The sequence below is a fragment of the Rhinolophus sinicus genome, linkage group LG02 (assembly GCF_036562045.2).
Source record: "Rhinolophus sinicus isolate RSC01 linkage group LG02, ASM3656204v1, whole genome shotgun sequence".
Classification (NCBI taxonomy): domain Eukaryota; kingdom Metazoa; phylum Chordata; class Mammalia; order Chiroptera; family Rhinolophidae; genus Rhinolophus; species Rhinolophus sinicus.
The window spans coordinates 45,915,391-45,936,548 of NC_133752.1; the positions used below are offsets into that span (position 1 = coordinate 45,915,391).

Below are 21,158 nucleotides of genomic sequence, written 5' to 3' on the forward strand. Positions count from 1 at the left end.
ATTGATTCATGTATTCTCTAGTCCTCGCTTGAATCAGAGGTACTTAGCTTCATGGGACGCCTGAGTAGAGGAGTTCATAGATGGACTTTAGGAGCTTACCCACGGCTTTCATTAAATTCTCAAAGAGAATCCTAGCATGAGGGGGTTAAAAAATATATTTCAGCTTCAATGTTGGCTTTGTTAGACCCTTCTGTTCAATTCTGATGTTATGTCGGCCAGTTCATATGCAGTAATATAATAAGCTCTTTATTAGTCAAAGTTCTCCCATCACATTTAGACACTGGATAAGACTCTAAATCTGATCTACAGCTTCACACATTAAGTGAGTATTATTGTAGGTTTGTTGTCCTCAGCTTCATGAACTGTAAATTATTTTATAAATGACAACTTCAGCAACAATAAGAGTTTGGATATCTGCCATGAACATTTCAAAAATAAAGCCATATTTAAAAGAAAAAAAACAAAAGACAGTGTGGATTCAAGGTATTTTTATTTTTATTTTTTCAAAAATTCTCTATTTTCTATTTACAAGAAATACACTTGTGTTTTTTAATTATTTTATAGCTTAGTAAGACCTAGAGAAAAAATCCAGTATAGCTGAGAGTCACACTTTGCCACCTACAAATGAACATTCTAGGTACATTATTTACATTTAAGAGATAAATCCAGTTTGTTTTAACTGAATTATTTTTATTAACATAGATTTCTATAAGAAATTTAGTTTGATCATTTCATAGAAATAAAAAGTGTCAATTTTCATATTAGAAAAAAATATTTTTTTTGGTCAAATCTCTTTTCTGTAGCTCTCTAGCTAAAACTTAGTCTCATTGAATTAATGTAATTACCTGAACTCAGTCTCATAAAGTTATCTCAAATAAATGGGGAATGTTGTTAGAATAAGAAGTCAACATTTTCAGTCCCAGAGAAAATTTTCTTCGGCTAACCTGAGCAACATCTTCAGAAATGCTTGTTCTACAGATCCTGCAATGGTCGCACCACGCCCATGGCCCTCAGGAGCTGTTGGAGAAATGGTGTCTCTGTCTCCCACACTTCTCAGACCCAGATGTGCACAGAGGCAAAGAAGAAGCAAAGTCAAAGACAGTCTATCCCTTTGATCTTCCTCTGGGGAGACTGCTCACACACTACAGCTTCGCTGGGGAAAAATATCCCATTGTCTGAGGCAAAAGGACATCACGTCATTTCATCCTGTGCCTGAAAAGGCAGTTTGGAACAAGTCATCCTGATTCTAGAGATGTGAGATGGTTCCCAGCTGTGTCACGACTTGTGTTTGGTTCCTAGGCAAATTGCCCAGTTTCCTCTGCTTCCAAATTTCCCCAACTGCAAAAGAGAGATAATACTTGTTACCTTTCTCTTACGGTGTTCTGAAAAATAAACAAGGCAAATGTTTCTATAGTGCTTGGAGATAATTGTGTGAAGGCAGATTTGCCTAGAACTAGAGGTTGGCTTTTTATTTTTGTTGTTCTTGGTTTGTTTTTGGCCTGACTTTGGCATGAATGTAGAAAATCTAAATTAAATTAAATTCCAACCAATCACTCATGTTTATGGAGCATTTACAGTATGCAAAGCACTGTGCCAGGCACATGGAGAACACAGAGAGGGCACGTCCCTACCCTGAAGGAGCTCACAGCTTCCTCTGAAAGAGGTATTATAGCCTAGAGGTTGAGGAACACAGTGTAGCCATCGGCCAAGGTAACTGGGTTGAAATCTCACTCTACAACTGAGCAGCTGGAGACCCTAGAAAAATCACTCAGCTTTACCAAGCTCCGGTTTCCTCATGCAAAACACAATAGCTAATCTTTAAGTGTCGGCTAAGTGGCAAGAGGTGTTCGATATACTAAAATTTACTTAAAACTCAGAACAACGTTAAAACTCACAGCAACCGTCTGAGGTAGATACTATCATTGTCCCCATATTTGTATCCCCATCTTATGGATAAGGATGCTGAAGCTTGGAAAGATTACATAACTTGTCCGAGGTCGTACAGTTAGGAAGTGGTAAAACCAGGACACAAACACATGCTGAGTGGCCTCAAAGCTTGCAGACTGTACCACTATACTACACTTCCCTCAAATGGGAACATAGTAATACTCACCTCAAATAGACTTGTGAGGATCAACTGAAAGAATGCACAAAAAACCGTTAGCACAGTGTCTGAAGCATAACAAATGTGCAACAAACGTAGAAGTAGTGGTAGAAGAGATTAGAGACACATATAAATGACCAGAATTCCAAGTCAAAAATAAATGCACACCTCCAGTCTATTTCACAGGAAAACTCCTTCTTATAGACCAATCATTATAAAGGGTCTTACAGTCGGGAGTGGTACTGAGGGAAGAATAGTCAATGAACTGCAACATTTGTGCACTGGCATACAAGTGATCTATACTACAAAACAGTGATGCTTCATATACATGTAAATTTCTGGAGATCATTTAAAGAAATGTGAAAGTGGGGTGGGGGGTGGGAGATGAAGGTAAGGGGGATCAAATATATGGTGATGGAAGGAGAACTGACTCTGGGTGATGAACACACAATGTGATATATAGATGATGTAGTACAGAATTGTACACCTGAAATCTATGTAATTTTACTAACAATTGTCACCCAAATAAATTTAATAAAATTTAAAAAAAGAAAAGAAATGTGAAAGTATCTGAAATACCCAGCTATTATTAAAATTCGGACTGTATTCATGAGAACAATTTCCAATTAAGCAATGTGAAAATGCAACTGCTACAGTTCTTCTCCCCTTCCTTAACGCCCATCCCCCAATTTCCTTTAGGAAGAAACAACAGCATGGAGTTTCTTTTCAAAGTCTTAAAATAAAAATCTCCAAAAAAAATGGATCCTGCTTATAAAACCTTTTAGAGTAGTTTGGAGGAAAAAAAAAAGTTGCATAAAGAGCCAAGTGCTTATATCCTAGCCAAGTTATGAGCCTCTGAGAACAGGAGCTTGAAGGGAGGACTGTTAACTCTTCCCCTGTTGGTTTGCACTGCTGGTAAAGCTCATCGCGCCCTCCGTGAGAGGCCAGCCTGCCAGAGAACGGCAGGAATCTGCAACAAAAACGATGACAGTCTGAAATACGCCCCAGTGCCAACCTCCAAATTCTCCTGTCACCCCAGACTCTGAGGAGTTGACAGAGCAGCAGAATTTCAACTCCAATAGACTCAAATGTGTTTCTGGGCCAAGAAGCAGAGCTAATAAGAGAAGAAATTTAAAGAGTATTGGGTATTTGTCAAACTTTTATTTCCTGGCTGTGTGCAAAGAGGAGATTCAACTTCAATTTTCGGCAAAGGCTCTGGGTCTAGCCATCTATCAGAAGGTAAATTTTAATAAGTTTATATATTGTCTAACTGCATGTGTTTAATTGATTTGCATGATCTGATAAAGATATCTAAGATTAAGATTTTTGCCTAATACAAAGCCATTCATTTACCAAAAAAAAAAGAAAAAATCTCTTGTATGATTTACAGAAAAGCTATTTAATCGGGAATTTTAACACTTTTATTCATGTTTCCTTTTCTTCTGCAAGATTAAATATTAAGTACTAAAAAATGATGGGTTTAGTGCAGAGCAAGGACATAGATGTAAAACTGTTGTTGGTCAGAATTGCGTTCAGATCTTGGTGAAGTCTGAATTCTGAAATGTGTTTTGTAGAAATAGTTTACTAACTATATTAAATAAATCATAAGGAAAGTAATTTCAAAACAACTATGAAACCAAAGTAATTTGTGTGTTCTCCATGTTTAAAGTATCTAAAATTATTCAATAACCACCATTGTTCAGTCTGTGCTTAATAGCAATGTAGAAATGGAACATTTTGCTTTTTCAAAAGGTAGAAAAATCCCTGTAATATTATATTATTCTTTGATTATTTTATAGCTATTGTGACTGGTATTCCTTTCCTGATTCCCTTTTACAGTTTTATGACTAATTGTCTCTAATCACTTTCTATCATTTTTTTAAGATGTGCACAAACATACATAAAATTTCTCAATTCCTAATGATTTCTTATTAAGGAAGGGAAAAAGGAGGGAGGGGGATCAAAAAGCTAAAGCGATTACAACTCTCATATTGTAAGGCACTATCACTTCTGGCTCTATCTTCTAAAATAAAAAAATAATGCAAGTCATGCTCATTCATTCCTCCAAGTATTAGAGGTCACCCTGCAGGAGAAAACCATGCTTTCAACTGCAGATCAATACTGTTGATACTATAAGCAAGAGGTACTGCAGAAAGAGTATCTTTCTTGTACGGTCTTTAATCGGCAAAGAGGTTAAATATGTCACCTTGGCATTATATCTGAGCTCTTGTCTGGCCAGAGCCCAAGTACACTGAATAGAAATGTTCACTCGGTCCAACTCAGCAGAAATCTTTTTTTTTTTTTTTTTCAATTCTCCCCTTTCTCATGGATACCAGCTTTTTTGGGTTCACAGCTTGTTTAGCTAAACCTTGATGGTTATGACTATCATTAACTATGACTTTAGAAAAAAAAGGACATCACCAGAGGGTAAGGGGGGTGGGGGGTGGGAGGTGAGGGTAAGGGGGATCAAATATATGGTGATGGAAGAACTGACTCTGGGTGGTGAACACACAATGGGATTTATAGATGATGTAATACAGAATTGTACACCTGAAATCTATGTAATTTTACTAACAATTGTCACCCCAATAAATTAAAAAAAAAAAAAAAAGGACATCCCTCTTAGGAAAGATTTAAGTACATATTTCTGTTCATTCAACAAGATCTAGCAAAGCAGAGGCGTCTGTTTCATCTCCTTATCATCCAATCAATTAATGCTGCTTTTCATATTTTGGAAAAGAATATATTCATGTGATTAATAAATCTTGCCATTTTTCTTTCAGGAAATTTTTGTACAGCTATTTATCAATTAGAGTACTGGATTTCCTTTACACGTCCTTTGGGGTTTAATCCCCAATAGTCTCTCATGTGCAGTTTCACTTATCAACTAAGTAAAAATAATAATGATGATAAAAATGAAATGAATTGTAACGTAGCTGGACAATTCCAAAACATTATTCATTCTATTTTCTCTTGACTGCTTGTTTTTAGTCAGTCAATTTTTAACAGTATGTAAACACTGCTATTTTAATGAAATTTAGCACAATGTCCAGAACATGTTAGAGATCTTTTCCACAAAGAAGAACCCAAATAACTGTTGTTAAAAGACTTCAGGTGCCTTTTGCCCTCACATAGCATTCTGGAACAACCTTCAGTGAAGGAGAAGGAGGCCCCATAAATCCAGGAGAATTTCTGTTGTAGGCGGCCCAAGAGATGCCCAACTAGGCCAGGATCTGGTTCATACAGGGCCCGCAGGGCATCTTTCCCCAAAAGCTGAGCCTGCAATAGAGGTACCAGCTGGGGCTAGCCTGCTTTTTGTCCTGGGCATCAAAAGGTGGACAGAATTCTGGGGAAGAGAGGGACTGTAGCAAGATGGTGTAATAGAGTGAATAATAGAGTGAATGGGCTCTGGAGGCATATAGATGTAGTTTATATCTAGGCTGTATCAGGCTCTGTGAATTTGGTAAATGACTCTTTGGGCCTCTGTTCCCTCATTTGTGGAAACGCAGAATCACACAACCGGTGGCGACCTCAAAGATTTGTTGTGATGACTAAGTGAAGAAAACAGCTATGCCTGGTGCACATGAAGCTGTCAATCGATCATAGCTAATATGAAAGCACTAGCATACCTACACGTCCTGACTGGAACTCCACAGAAAGGGAATTTTCTCCAGGTTTTACCTCAGGGTTTCTTGCTTCTACCTGCACACGTTGCTATATAATAAAATGTCAATGTCAGGTCTCTGCCTCCGAGTCAGCACAGCACAGTGGACAGAGCATGTGTTTCCAAGCCCAAGTGTTGGGCTTGAATCCTGACTCTGCCTCTTACAGGCTGTGTGAGCTTGGGCAGTGATTTCACACCTCCAGAACTCAGTTTGCCCATTTATTAAGCAACTAGTGATACTATTACCCACACATGGGGTTGTTGTAGAAATTAAATGACTTTTTTAAATAACTATAGCACCTGGCAGTGCACTAGACACACAGTGAGAGTGTTCGGTTACGCACTTGAAATGATTTTTTCTGGTAGTAAAATTGGGGATTAAGAAAATATTCTTTGAATTCATTGTCTTTTTTTTTTTTTTTTATCCAAAGAAATGGAAAAAATAAAGCAAACACTACTGTATTCTCCTGGTGGCCTCAACATGAAGTATTTATTACTGTGATTCTTTGCTGCTTCATCAATTAGCTGCTTCTTAATGGCCAAGTCAAATGAAACCAAAGAGAGTTTTCTATTTCAGATTGCCATTAAGGAGAGTGAGAAGAAATGTTGCTTTGCAGTCAATTCTCTTTTATTGGCCTGCTTGGACAGAGGAGAAGGCCCCCAGCATTTCTCCTTTCTTATCTTTTCAAGAATAGGGGTTTTGACTTACTCCAGGGGGTATTTTTGCTCTCTAACTGAAATTCAAACAAAAGGGTTTGGATTTTGTTTTTTGTTTTTGTAAACCTCTCCCCTATGTTCCTAGCATTGAAATGTCAGCTGCTTTTTCTGGCTACATGTAGCAGGAGCAGCCTGTCGTCATAGCAATGAAAGGGTATAGAGAGACTCGAGTTTCATGACCCACTCTGTGAAATACCTCTTAGTCTGCTTTAAAATCCTTCTTTAGAAATGAAGTCCCTAGTCCTGGCTTGTTTCCTTCCTATTATACAACCAGCTTATGCACGCCAATTGCAGTAGCTAAATGTTTCCTTTAAAGATCCAGTGAATAGATGTTAAGAAAATGAACAAGAAAGCTACTAAAATAGTGACCGGTTTACTGGGAGCGCAGGGGAAAAACAACTGGGATGGCAAAGGAAGAGAACTAGAAATGACTTCACTTCATAGCACACACTTCACACCCTGCAATAAGTCCATCCTCCCACTGCCTCCTCCCGTTGTCACCATAGCTATAGGATAGTGGTTATCTAGGGGGATTCTGGGGCAGGCTGCCAGGACACAAATCCTGGTACTCAGACTTTCTAGTGTTTTTTTTTATCTTATTCACTCTTTGCCTCCATCTTCTCATATGTAAAATAGGGACCATAATAGTTATAAAATTGTCATGGGAATTGAATAAGATACTCTATGTAAGGTTCTTATTACAGTCTCTGTCCGGGGGTAAAGGTTGACTGTTAAGCTTGACAAGCCTCAGTTTTCCTTAATTATTAAATGGGGATAACAGTTAATTCATAAGATTATTGTAGGATGAGCTGAAATAATGGATATAAGTGCTCAATAAGAGGTAGTTCTTTTAATTTTTTTCATCACTTGGTCTAAAACTGATAAAATGGCTTTTTTCAACTTGGAATTTCTCAGTAAGTAAACTGTAATGTATACAAGCCTCAGATGTATCATTGTGTAAACATGAGCCACTGAATTCCTAAAGAGGGAAAAAAAGAGAAATAATAAGGGTTTTTACATTTATGACGAGTAGAGAAGATTCTGCTTATCTGAATTAACACTAGGGGGCAAAAGGTATTAACACATCTTATCTTTCATGAAAATGTGTTTTGTTAAAGTTTCCGTTTTAGCTTCTCCAGTGTTTTTCAGGTCATAAAATTATGTAAATATGTAATATTTTAATCTTATGTCTCACACAACTAATGTATTCAGTGTGCTATCCCATGTGAAAGGCCAGCAACACTACAGGAGCAAAAATAGAGAGGGCTGTGCTCTTGAGGAGCTCACTACGTAATTAGGGAGAGAGTCATTAATCACACCATCACATTAAGAAAAAGTGCCTATGCTCAAACATAAGGTGACCTCATTACAAAGTCATCTTCATTTGTCTAATGAAAAGATCCTCAGCCAAAGTCTTTGACCAACCTAAACGTACAAGTGGATAAAATATCGTAAAGTAGACTTAGGATATGTACTCTATGGTGATATAAACATATTTCAAATCTCATTTCACTTTAAATGTTTTTCCCTGATAAAAATGACGTTTTCCATTCTCATATTTTATGAAACAATTTTGTTAAAACTTCCTACAGGCATCTTTAACATCAGTGTTTGTGTTCACCGGATCCACTCTGTAATTATCTAACGCAGAGTACGTCATCAATCCTCTCTCTGCATATTGTTTATAACACACTTCTTAAAAATCTGCTGGTGCTGCACATTGGATCCCCATGCATGAATTCTCATTCTATGGCAATGATCGCTACATATTAATTACTTACTATATTGCTTTCACCAGTGCTCTTTAAAGGGTTTATTGGAAACCACGTGAGTCTGTAAAGCATGGCTTTCTAAAATTGTGCAATCCCAACATTTGCAATAATGAAGTCATACCTCAAGAATAAATACTAACTCTGCTTTAAATATCTTTATCTCCTTTTTTAAAGTGACCTTCTTAAGAACAAAAATAATCATTGCATAAGATTATTTTAGGCTGTTTTCCTGAAATGGTACTCGTTGTTCAAAATGAAGTAATTGAGGCAATGGCCTTTAATGTTAGAGACCTCAGAAGTACTAGAATATAAGGCAAATTCCTCTTCTACAGCATGATTTTAGGGAATGAAAAAATTCACATTACATTTAGCATATATTGTATATAAGTATATGCTTAAATAAGTGTTAAGAAGGCAAAGCACCTTTGTTCTAGGAAAGTATGTGAGGAGCCTGACCTCTGCTCAAGATCAGTGATGGCTTTCCTTGATCTGAAGGCTAGATAGACGTTAACTGTGTGTGTATGTGTGTGTGTGTGTGTGTGTGTGTGTGTGTGTGTGTGTGTGTATGTGATGGGTGGTGGTGGTTGGGGTGAGTGGCTGTTGGAAAGAGGATTCTGAGAGTGTGAACACCTTTCGCAAAGGCCCTGCAGCAGGAGGGATCAAGGCCTATTTGAGGAAGAGAGAGACGGCCAGCTCCTCTGAGCAAGGGGCAGAGCAGTGGGAGATGCACATCCTAAGCAACTCCCCATAATGCTCTATTCCCTGAGCACTGAAGGTATTTATCCTCTGCTTAATTCATGTTTAATATGTGTCTATAACGTCTCTGTTGAACTCTATGTAGAGTCAAAGTTCTGATAGGCATGATCCATGATTATGCCTAGCTCAGACCCACATTGTTGTAGGTTCAGTTATTATAGAAAGGATGACAGGCAATTCAAGGTCAGAGCTCCAGTACTTTTGATACTGAGTATATTATTTACACTCGTAGGGCTGGGACACCTTGATGTCAGATGGTGGTGACTCAGCAGAGAACACAAAATAGGAGAGCATCTTTTTCAGTCTTTCAGATGACTTCAATTACAAGATACAGAGCTCTCCCAAGAGACTCATTAATATTTTAAAAGCCCTAAAGCATCAGTGTTAACTCTGGATCAGGTAACAACATGTATATATGTTAGCCAGAATACGCCTACAGGACTTGTTCTCTGATAACAATGCCTTTGGCTATCATGTAAAGACAAGGTGAAGGAGAATGTCCTGTTTGGGTCTGATTATGAAGTATCCATAATAATCATTTTGTTTACTACATTTCCCTGAGAGGAAATTTTTCCATAGTTATAATAATTACCAAAAATAGCAGCCTGCAGGCTTCCTCTGATATAAACGAATTCAACAGAAGATACCTGTCCTTATTTGGAAATGTGGATGTACGTACTCCAGGAAGTGATATGCCAATCGTTAGAAGAAAAATGAAATAACAGGGAAAATAGTCAATGCAAACCTCTCCTTCTTCTAGGGTATGTGGTATGTTTTTCTCATTTCTTTTGAAACAAAATAGGATGAACAGATCAGGTAGTCATCATCTGCCTTGAAACCAAAAATGCTGAAGCAAGTTTCCTTGGTTTACAAGGGAAGGAGGAGGACTTGTAAGTTTTGCTGAGGCTGCCAACGAAGGAGTCAACAAATGGGGAGAAACTCAAGGCAACATGAGGAAAATTCAATGAGAAAGATTTGAAGAAATAACTACCAGCACTGACATTTCCAAGGAATCATTAACATAGCCAATACAAGAGAGGTAAAAGAATAGATTCCTCCCTTTAGAGATATGGGTGGCCATGTTTACACTTGAGTTCAGTGGTCAGACAGCTTGTTAAATGCTTAAGAGAAAAGGAAAGAGAAGGGAGATAAACAGAGAGAAGTATAGTGAGACGAGAAGGGCCCAGTAGAGACAGATGGTTAGGTTAAGTAGATTTAAATGGTAAGGCAACAGGGAAAACTTCAAAAATAATATTTACCATTTTAAATGTAAATTTAATGTTCTAAATTAATTAATGTAATTTAATGTTCTTAAAAAGCTATAGGGACTGAAAAGAAATCAAATACAAAAATCTACTCTGACCTAATCTTACTCTAATTTAAACTTCTAGAAACTATTATAGAAATTGAAATGGAACCAACTACAAGTAAGACTCAAAATGAACCAGAAAAACCAAAGTATATTCTGGCTGTTTGTACAACTTCACTTCTAAATCTAGATGGATGATGTTCTAGAGTGCGCCAAACTTTAGGTGCCCTCCCCTTCTCTAAGAGACAGAAATTTTAGGACACCAAAAGACAGAGACCAAGAGTCAAAGGGTTTGACTCAGGAATGTCCTATGTACCCTACCAAACGCAATGTCCAAGCAATATTTGCTGTTACACACACAGCTTTCCACCCTCCACCTGAAGGGCCATGTACTCTGTCTCGGAGGCCAGAGCTGACATTGCTCCATCAGAGACCAGAGGTGGCTGACACATGCATAGCCCTTTCTGCCCTGCCTTTCAGGCCAATATCTGCAGGCTTGACTGTGTTACCTTTCTAGCTAGAGGGGGGAAAAACATTTAGGCCCTTTTCCTTGTTTTTCCAGGGCCAAAACTTGTAGACCTGCTGAGAAATCTAATTACAACCTCTTTTCATGGTGAAATTCAATTACAGCCTCTCCCATGGTGAAAGCCAATCCTTTTCATACAATAAAGGAAGCTAAACAAAGGGGTTTCAAGCAGGGGATGTGCCTGTGTTCTGCCTTCTGTCTTAAGCAACTATGCAGAAAGGTTGCAGTGACCTTGGCTTGCTTGGGAACAATGGTTATAATCTATTACTACCCCCATTCCCTTAAGAAGGATATTTTCATATCTGATGCCAAGAGTTTCTGGGGATTTCCTCAAGGATCCATTTGTTAAGGAAAACAAATTTTGAGCCACCCTCCACACACTCATTTTTTTTTTCCCTTTTTTATTTTTTTTTCAGGACTTTATTGGGAAACAGTGTGTACTTCCAGGATTTTTTCCAAGTCAAGTTGTCCTTTCAATCGTAGTGGTGGAGGGCACAGTTCAGCTCCAGGTCCAGTAGCCATTGTTAGTTGCAGGGGGTGCAGCCCACCATCACTTGTGGGGGTCAAGGAGTCGAACCAGCAACCTTGTGACTGAGAGCCCACTGGCCCATGTGGGAATGGAACTGGCAGCCTTTGGCGTTAGGAGCATGGAACTCCAACTTCCTGAGCCACGGGGCCAGCCCCACACACTCATTTTTGATTCAGCATGATGACTTCTCTTACTGAACTTGGAATGTAGTATTAGACAAGGAATAAAAGTAGTGAGTTATTTAAGCCTCCTATAATCTCTTTTTGACATCCTTAGTATTCTGTGCCACCCTTTCAGCCAATCTGTTTGCTTGAGGATAATAAGAAACTGCAGTGTTGCTTGAAGAAGTGTCAAACCAAATTTCCAAAACCTGACTGACATGAATGTTCTCAAAACAGTCATTTATAGAAATACATATTCTACAATTACTTGGCATAAGTCTAGAATTGCTGAAATAATAAAATTATTAGCCATGTTTTTTAAGACTTTTATTAAAATATAGCGAGCATACAATATTATGTTAGTTTCAGGGGTACACCATAGTTATTCAACATTTATTTACCTAAAGAAGTGATCACCATGACAAGTCCAGCAACCACCTATCACCGTACCACGCTATCACAATATTATTGACTATATTCCCTATGGTGTACATTACAGCCCTATGACTTATTTGTTCTATACCTAGAAGTTTGAACTTCATATTCCCCTTGAACTTCACCCACATTTTTAAATTTTTGAATTACAGTTGACATTCAGTATTATTTTATATTAATTTCAGGTATGCAGCATAGTGGTTAGACATTTGTATAATTTAAGAAGCGATTTCTCCGACTAGTCTAGTACTCACCTGGCACGCTATATAGTTATTACCATGTTATTGACTATGTTCCCTATGCTTTACTTTACATCCTCATGACTATTTTGTAACTACCAATTTGTGTTTCTTAATCCCTTCATCTTTTTCACCCTGCCCCCAACCCCCTCCCATCTATCACCCTGATAAATCTAGTACCCATCTGACACCATACATAGTTATTACAATATTATTGACCGTATTCCTTATACTATACCCTACAACCCCATGACTACTGTGTAACAACCAATTTGTACTTCTTAATCCCTTCCCCTTTTTCACCCATCCCGCAGCCCTCCTCCCACCTGGCGATCATCAAAAAGTTCTCTGTATCCACGACTTTATTTCTATTTTGTTTATTTGTTTTTAGCAGAGTCAGCTTTTTATTGAACATGTTACAAGAAGTTTAGTGGAAAAGACCAAAGCCCATGTCATCATCAGAATCCTCAGATTCTTCTTTCTTGCTTCCACTTTCTTCTCCTCAGCAGGGGCAGCTGGGGGCAGGACCTCCTGCTGGTGCAGCACCAACTGCTGGGGCTGGTCCCTGGCCTGTACATTGCAGATGAGGCTCCAAAGTTGACATTGGCCAGAGTCTTTGCAAACAAACCTGGCCAGAAAAGTTCAACATTTACACTGGCTGCTTTAATTTTAAAGGGCATTAATCTTATCCTCCATGACTTTCACTTCATCGTCATGCAGGATGGGAGCCAAGTAGATGCAGGCGAGCTCTGAGATGGAGACCATGATGCGGGCGAGTGCTGCGCAAGCATAACCAGGCGCAGTGCTAGTCACCAGATGAAGTGAGGGCCTCACCCCAAAACATCCTCAGCTTCCTTGAAAGGACCGATCATCTTACTGGCAGCTGAGGAAAAGGGGCTGTTTATTTGTTTTTTATTATTTAGATTCCACATGTAAGTGAAATCACATTTCATCTGTCTTTCTCTGTCTGACATACTCCACTCAGCGAAATACCCTCCAGGTCCATCCATTCTGCCACAGATGGCAAGAACCCATTCCCTTCCATGGCCGAGCAATATTCCATTGTATATAGGGTATGGACCACCTCCTCTTTATCCATTCTTCCATCGACGAATGGATATCCAGGCTGCCTTCACGCCTTGGGCATTGTAAACAATACTACAATGAACATATGGATGGACATGTCCCCTCGAAATATCATTTTGGGTTTCTTTGGATAAATATCAAGAAGTGGGATTATTGGGTCCTTCTTTGTCTCTTGTTATAGCCTTTGTTTTAAAGTCTATTTTGTCTGGTATAAGTATTGCTACTCCATATTTTTTTGTTTTGTTTTGTTTTGCTTTGATTTTCATGAAATAACTTTTTCCATCCCTTTCTTTTCAGTCTGTGTGTGTCTTTTGATCTGAAGTGAGTCTCTCAAAGGCAGCATATGTAAGGATCTTGTTTTCTTATCCATTCAGCCAAACTATGTCTTTTGATTGGAATATTTAATCCATTTACATTGAAAGTAGTTGTTGATAGACATGTAGTTATTGCCATGTTATTATTCATATTTTTATCTTTTTTTTTCTTCATCTTCTTAAACAAGTCCTCTAAGATTCCTTGTAATACTGGTTTGGTGGTAATGAACTCCTTTAGACTTCTCTTGTCTGGGAAGCTTTTTATCTGTCCTTTGATTCTAAATGATAGCTTTGCTGGGTAGACTAATCTAAGTTGTGGGTCCTTGCTTTTCACTACTTTGAATATTTCCTGCCAATCCCTTCTGGCCTGCAAATGTTCTGTTGAGAAATCAGCTAAGTCTTATGGGAGCTCCTTGTAGGTAAATAACTGCTTTTCTCTTGTTGCTTTTAAGATTCCCTCTTTGTCTTTAAATTTGACATTTTAATTATGATGTTTTTGGGTGTGGGCCTTTTTGGGTTTATCTTGTTTGGGACTCTGTGCTTCCTGGGCTTGTATATCTATTTCCTTCACCAGGTTAGGGAAGTTTTCAGTCATTTTTTCTTCAAATATGTTTTCAATTCCTTGCTGGAGATTCAGATATGGCAGCCCACCTGTGTCTGCATGCAGGGAGGGGTAGGGCTCAACAAAGAAACAATGGCTTCCACCAGCTCCTCCATTTGGGAGAAAGCTGCCCCTCCAGCCATCACTCTGAAGCCAGACAACTCAGTTCCTCCCCATATGTCCCTGGCACCTTTCAAGCTGCTGCCCCAGGGCTGGAGCTCAGAGTGAGTGAGTCCATCAGCAAGTGAGTCTATGCGTGGATCCTTTAAGAGGAGCACCTGGGACTCCAGCCACCCTCATCTCACTCAGCCACAGTCTCTACTGGTTTTCACAGCCAGAAGTTATGGGGACTTCTCTTCCTGGAACTGGAACCCTGGTTTCAGAAACCTGGTGTGGTGCTGAGGCCCCTCGCTCCTTCCAGGGGCACCTCTGCAGCCAAGATAACCCTCTTAATTTTTAATGGTCACATGTGGGTGTGGGAACAGCCCGTCCTACATCTCTACCCTCCTACCAGTCTCCAGGTGGCTTCATCTCTATGCCCTTAGTTGTGGAGCTTCAGTTCAGCTAGCTTCAGGTGATTCTCAATGATGGCTGTTCTGTAGTTTAGTTGTAATTTTGATGTGGTCATGAGAGTGGGCAAGCACAGCATTTACCTACTCTGCCATATTGACCAGAAATCCCACTGACCACATTTTAATCACGTCTCTATCACTACTAACAGTCACTGTAGTCCACTGGATATGTATGAAGCCCAGATTTGCAACTTATCCCCAAAAATGGGCAAAATTTTTAGAAGGATCATTCACTAGTAGGTTTTAAATTAAGTATGAGTGGAGTAAGGAGTGGTAAATTCTTTAATTTGGGGGGGTTTTAGTAGTGTGTGGACAGAGTCCCAGAGAGCAGTTTCCAGGCTCTCGGCCTCACGTGGAAAGGTGCTGGCTTGGGTAGTAGATGGCCATCAACTGACTATTTAGCCATCAGCTGTAAGCGATTAGCCATTAGCCACTGATATAACTGCTGTGGCTGCATTGGGGGGTTGGTTTGTTGGCAGAGAAGCAGACAGCAGATTGCGCATCGTGTGGATCCTGTGTCTCCAACCCAGCCGCCAGTGAGAACATAGTGATATGACTCCACTATCTATGAATCACTTGGTGTTCCTTCTTGGCCTCACTATATCCTGCATTTTTGTGTGGGGAGCTGGAGCTGAGACCCTGCATGACACATGGCGCAGTGAGCAGGGTATTGTGCTGGCCAAAGATCTCCAAAGGGTGGTGGAGCAGTTTGTGCATGCTAGCAAGCATAGCCAGCATAGAAAAAGCCGTGCAGCTGCCAGAGAGCTGGACCCCAGTGGAGTGGTGGGAAGAGGTGGACAATTCTTCAACCAGCATAGGACGGAGAAAGCGAAGATTGTTGCGGCTCTGTGGGCTGGGAAGTGCTTGCTGAGGCAGCTCAGATGTGGCATTTGTAATCCCAGGAAGCAAAACTTGCTGAATCCTTGGTGGAGGATGCGGGTGAGGTCAAGGTCATCCCTCACCCCCAGGCTGGGGAGGACTTGGAGCCCTCACCCTACAAAGGACAGCCCCCAGTACCTGAAGATGCCTGGTATACTGATGGTTCTAGCCGAGGAGCTGCAGCCATTTGGATCGCTATTGGTGTACAGACCAAAACAGACACCATTTGGTTTGATACTGGGACGGGCCAGAGTAGCCAGTGGGCTGAGCTACAGGCTGTGTGGATGATAATCAGCCACAAGCCCAGGCTCCTAGTTATTTGCACTGACAGCTGGGCGGTGTTGTGGGGTCTAAAGTTGTGGCTCCCTATGTGGAAACACCAAAACTTGTTGGTAGGACAGTGTCCACAGTGGGGTCGAGCCATGTGACAGGATCTCTGGGACCTAGGGCAGAGAAAGGAGGTGACCCTAATGCATGTCACAGGTCACTCCCCCTTAGTGTTCCCAGGTAATGATGAAGCAGATGCCTTAGCATAGGTCTGACGGTTAGAACGGCCCCCTGCCACTGATGTGACCCATTGGCTGCATAGGAAATTGCAGCATGCTGGAAGCTGAACCATGTGGCAGGTGAGCAGACGCTGGAGTCTGCCTTTGAAATAGCAGGAGATAACAGATGCCTGCTATGACTGTGCTGTCTGTGCCCAGGACAGCCCCCAAAGGCGGAGGCTCCCCTGGGAGACACAGCAGATTATGCAAGGAAGGGTACCCCTCAGTCACTGGCAAGTGGATTGCATTGGACCCCTACCTAAAGCACGCAATACAATATATGTGTTCACAGCAGTGGACACTGCTACGGGGTTGATGTTTGCTTGGCCGTGTCTGGCTGTGGATCAGCGGCATACAATGGTCACTCTTACACGACTCTGCGCCCTTTATAGGCACCCCCAAGTCATTGAAAGTGACAGGGGTACCCATTTTACAGGGCAAGAAGTGCAGCGCTGGGCTGCCAGGATGGACGTACAATGGTTGTTTCATATCCCGTACAATCCACAAGCAGCTGGCATGATTGAATGCTACAACAGCCTTTTGAAGCAAGGCCTCCGGGTGTCAAAACACTCTCCCACAATGCACTAGTGGGCCTTGTGTCTATGGGACATCTTGAGAATCCTGAATGAGAGACCACAGAAGGGAGGGCCTGCACCAGTAGAAGCTTTGCTATATCTAATGGCCGCTCCCATTCAGTTACAGGTTACCACAAGTGAGACTCTTTTAAAGCCAGGCTATGGCACAAATGGAAACATTTTGCTGCCGGCACCCACATGCTTGAAAGCAGGGGAACTGAAGCAATGGACTTGGCCCTGGTAGGTCAAAAGCCCCCACTGTCAGTGGTTGGGCCTAATAGCCCCATGGGGGGGCTGGTTTGACCTATGCTTTTTAAGTGACACCAGGGGTGGTGGCCAAGTGGCCACTGCAAGTGACTGTAGTATATGGAGGTCCCGATGCCGGGACGATTTTGCGGGGAACATATGTGCTCTTGCTATGGTCTATTATGGGGTCCCTGTTCTGTTACATGTTGAAACTACACTGGAGACCCCAAGCACTGCCATAAAGGTCTGGTACCACAAACCGGGAAAGGTGCCAGTGACAGCGACCCTCCTTTCCCAGGACTAAAAGCTCCTCCCAGATGGAAGGGATTTGCCATTGTTGGTTCCTATGACTACTATTTCTTTCCGCCCATAGGTGCCTATAGGCTAATATGGCACAGGGACCCTCGCAGAGGACACTTGTCATGTAGATTGTGAGGCGAGACCCTGTAGGGGTGGAATGTGGGGACAGAGCCAGGACAGCAGTTTCCAGGCTCTCAGCCTCACGTGGAAAGGTGCTGGGTCGGCTAGTAGATGGCCATCAACTGTTACTTGTTAGCCACTGGCCACTGATTTAACTGCCATGGCTGCATTGGAGGGTTGGTTGGTTGGCAGAGAAGGGGACAGCGGATTGTACATTGTGTGGCTCCTGCTTCCTGTGTCTCCAACCCAGCCGCCAGCGAGAATATAGTGGTATGACTCCCCTATCTGTGGCTCCATGGGTGTTCCTTTTTGGCCTCACCATATCCTGCGTTCTTGTGTGGGGAGTGGGAGCTGAGACCCTGCATGACAAGTAAGTTGAAATTTACCCTAGGTTTAATAAAAGTGCTATACCCATAGAGTTAAAAAAAGTAAATAAAATAAACAAGGACAAAAATGCACCATTCAGCGTGACCCTGAAATAGCTCTGAATGCAATACGTTTTTACTGTACTTGATTCTTGAGTTCCATATAATGGATCATATCCATATAACACGATAGGGACTCAGTGGGAAGGTGGCCTGCGATCTATGAAAGTCAGAATTTGTCTTGATTATGAGTCAATGAAAACATGTAACTTGTTTTAAGACACTGTGTTTGGTCAACTCTTCATGCTGTCTTAGCACACTGGAATCATTTTTAACTCTCAAACCAATAGTTCAGCAGTTTCCCAAATTTTTGTTGGGATCAAACAACTTTGAGCTAACTCTAAAGCAGCACAGCATTCTGCTGGAATTCAGAAGAATCAAAACACAAATGCTGAACCCCAGATGTCTTCTTTCTCTCTTTTGTTCTTCCCTGATCTAGCAGATAACAGTAGACTTTGAGGACCTCATAGAGAGGTGCAGGTTAAGCTCGTTCTAGGAAAACTTTCAGTAACTTCCTAAAGTATAAGTTAAAGGAAGATACTAGAAGCTTTGATTTTAATCTGGCAAACCTTGGGTTTAAACCTTGGTATTCCCAGTGATCTTGCATTTAGTAGCTTCTTAGATAGGCACTGGGTATGGGGGCCGAGTACCAGCGTCAGCTCACTGTTAAAAACAACTAATTGATTCTATCCTTTTAATCTGAAAACAATTTGAAGTGACTGATTTCAAAAGCAAATGTTTTCTTATAATTTGAAAAATATTCCAGGTAGGAATGTAGGAGATTACTATAGCTTGAGACCTGGATATGATTAACTTCTTTTCTTTCCCAAAAAGTGACACAAAAAAATCCAGCCCGTGCTTCCTCTACATTTGGTTCTTTGTTGTTTTATTTTTCTCAAATCTTATGTGTTTGGGTGGTGGCCACAGTAAGGCCTGGGGTTGTGGTCATGGCTGGAGTTGTCTGACTCACCTCATGTTTACTGGCATCTTGATAACGGGGCTGATATCTCTTGAATTCCATAGCTAGTTATTAAATGTGTGTTCATTTTAGTACCGTGAAAACAAAAACAGTCATTGTCCAAAAAAATTAACAACAGATTTCCTTGTACAGTATTATTTATACCCAAAATACAACTTTGTTTCAATTTGGCTAATTAGACTACTTTTGATTAGGCAAATTTCTGCATGTTCTGGGACTGACAACCCCAAAACAGTGTTTTTAGAACAGTTTTTAAAATGAGTCAGACTAAGTTAATGAATTAGGTTTCCTTTGGTGTGGGAAAGGACTGTAACAGAAGGGAAAAGAACAGAGAGACTAATTTATTTCCCACGTTTCCAGATTAATCCTGGTGCCATAATATTCTAGAGATTACATGAAAAAAAGAAATGGGAGAGTACTATAAAGTGAAACATGCCATGTTCCAACACAAAATGCTCCCAGAGCTAGTTGCCTATATTTTCTTCTAAAACTCTTTAATTCCATAGCACCTTCAAATCTTGTGATTTTATCAGTGAAATCATCTTTATCGAGTGCTAATCACATTTTAATATTTTGTAGCTTTTTATTCTTTCCAAAAATGAGTGCTGCTATGTTCCATTTATAAAGAAAAATGTGCAACCACTAAAGCAATGTAGGGGAGGAAAAACTTTCTCCTCTACCCTCTTATGTTCAGTAATTGAGGCCTGCAAATTAAATTGATAAAAGACAGGTGAACAGAAGAAAATGGTTTATTCATATGCACATGGGAGCACTTAATTAAGCTGTTGAAGTTAAAGGCTTATATACCTCATTTACTAGGGGAAAGGGAGGGGGTAGAAACAGCTTCTGGGGGAAGAAACAAAAGGTTTCTTTAGGAAAGACAAATGGGTTTTTAGAACAAACAAGAGATAAAAAGCCTTTGTGCCATTTATCTATACAGGTATAAGTGGTCTTTCTGTTTTGTTCAGGGTCAGAAAGCTCCCCTGGAGAGGGATTATGGTAGGTTCTTTTGTGGTCTCTCACCTGGGAGTAGAAGCCACACCAAAGAGGGAATTTACAGCAGTTCTCATTTCTCAGAAGTTTCTGCTTTTAGTCCGTGAAGGGAAGCACTGAGAAGGCTTCCTTCTGCATCTGTTGAATCTCAAATATCTCCATCTTAAAATAATCTTGATACTAACTCTAAGGTTCCGAGTAGGTCCCCATAGCAACTATAGAGACACTTGAAATAGGGCAGCACTGTGGAGCAGGAGCCAGTTTTGTTGGCCGGGGATCTGAAAACTATTAAAACCCATGAATCCTAAACTTTGAATCAAGGGTTGTATTGGTCCAACCCCTGCAAGGAAATGATAGATCCAGGCAGGAAAATTGAATTTGGGGATTTGAGGAGAGTGTAATTAAGGGAGCATTTTACCAACGTGTAGGCAGGGTATGGAGAAGCCACAAGGGGTTGGAAGAACAGGTTAATGAGAGCTAAGCTTGTATGAACCAGGGAAGGGAACATTTTCTAAACCCAGACGGAAAATGCTGCGTGGAGGTCATTGAGAAGGGCTGTGACCTTCAGGAGAGGACCTAATCACAGAGAGGGAGCTGAGAAAATATATATCCAAATTTCACCCTGTTCCTTCCGTCAAATCTCTCTTGCCGCTGCTCCCCATTGGCTAACCCCAACAGAAACCATCAAGCAAGAGAACTTATGATGCAATTCACACAGGCCACCCCAGGCGCAGCTCAGAGTGGAGAAGGCTGCTGAGTGGATGTGGAGTGGATCTGAGGGAGCAAATGGAAACTATCTAGATATTCAGAGAAAAAAAAACAACCCACCAAACAAAAAACTGTCTTCCCCATATGAGGCAGAATACACAGCTGCAGACCAGCTGTGTCCTATCCTTGCTTGAATGAGTCTTCTAGTGCTTCTTCCTCTGTGAAGGCATAAATAAGCTTAGGTTTTTCACCTATTTTCAAAGAACTCTTCGAGCCCCAGTTACAAAATCCATTAGGGTTTATCGTATCTGCTTCTTTTGGTGAAAGCAGGTAATGAATAACACTGTACCACTGGGGCAAGCAATTGTTTCCCCTCTTCAGTGAGTTGGCCCTCACCAAGATCCACGAGACGTGTCACCATGCGCTAAATCCTGGAGGAACTTCTGCTAGGAGCGAGTGCTTTCATGCAAGAAATACTCATCAAATCCCACCATCGTTCTCCAACAGGTCCCAACGCCAAGAGAATGAGGCCACTTGAAACTGTTCCAACTTAGGTATGATTTGCTGTTTTTCTTAATCCTGGGAAAGAACTACCCCCAGTGA

The 21,158-nt window shown here is 40.8% G+C and overlaps 1 protein-coding gene and 1 pseudogene across 4 annotated transcripts in view; one reads left to right on the forward strand and one right to left on the reverse strand.

Moving 5' to 3' along the window:
- The first annotated feature begins 2,946 nt into the window (after positions 1–2,946).
- SPARCL1 (SPARC like 1) overlaps positions 2,947–21,158 on the forward strand; it is a 49,267-nt gene continuing 31,055 nt past the window's right edge. Inside the window, exon 1 of one of the 4 annotated variants that reach the window (XM_019731256.2) lies at positions 2,947–3,343. The gene's annotated coding sequence lies outside the window, so the exon portion shown is untranslated. Of the gene's footprint in view, positions 3,344–21,086; positions 21,110–21,158 lie in introns of those variants that run through there. The other 3 variants (XM_019731255.2, XM_074323782.1, XM_074323773.1) reach the window with 3 other exon arrangements.
- Positions 12,545–13,096, reverse strand: LOC109447197 (large ribosomal subunit protein P1; annotated as a pseudogene).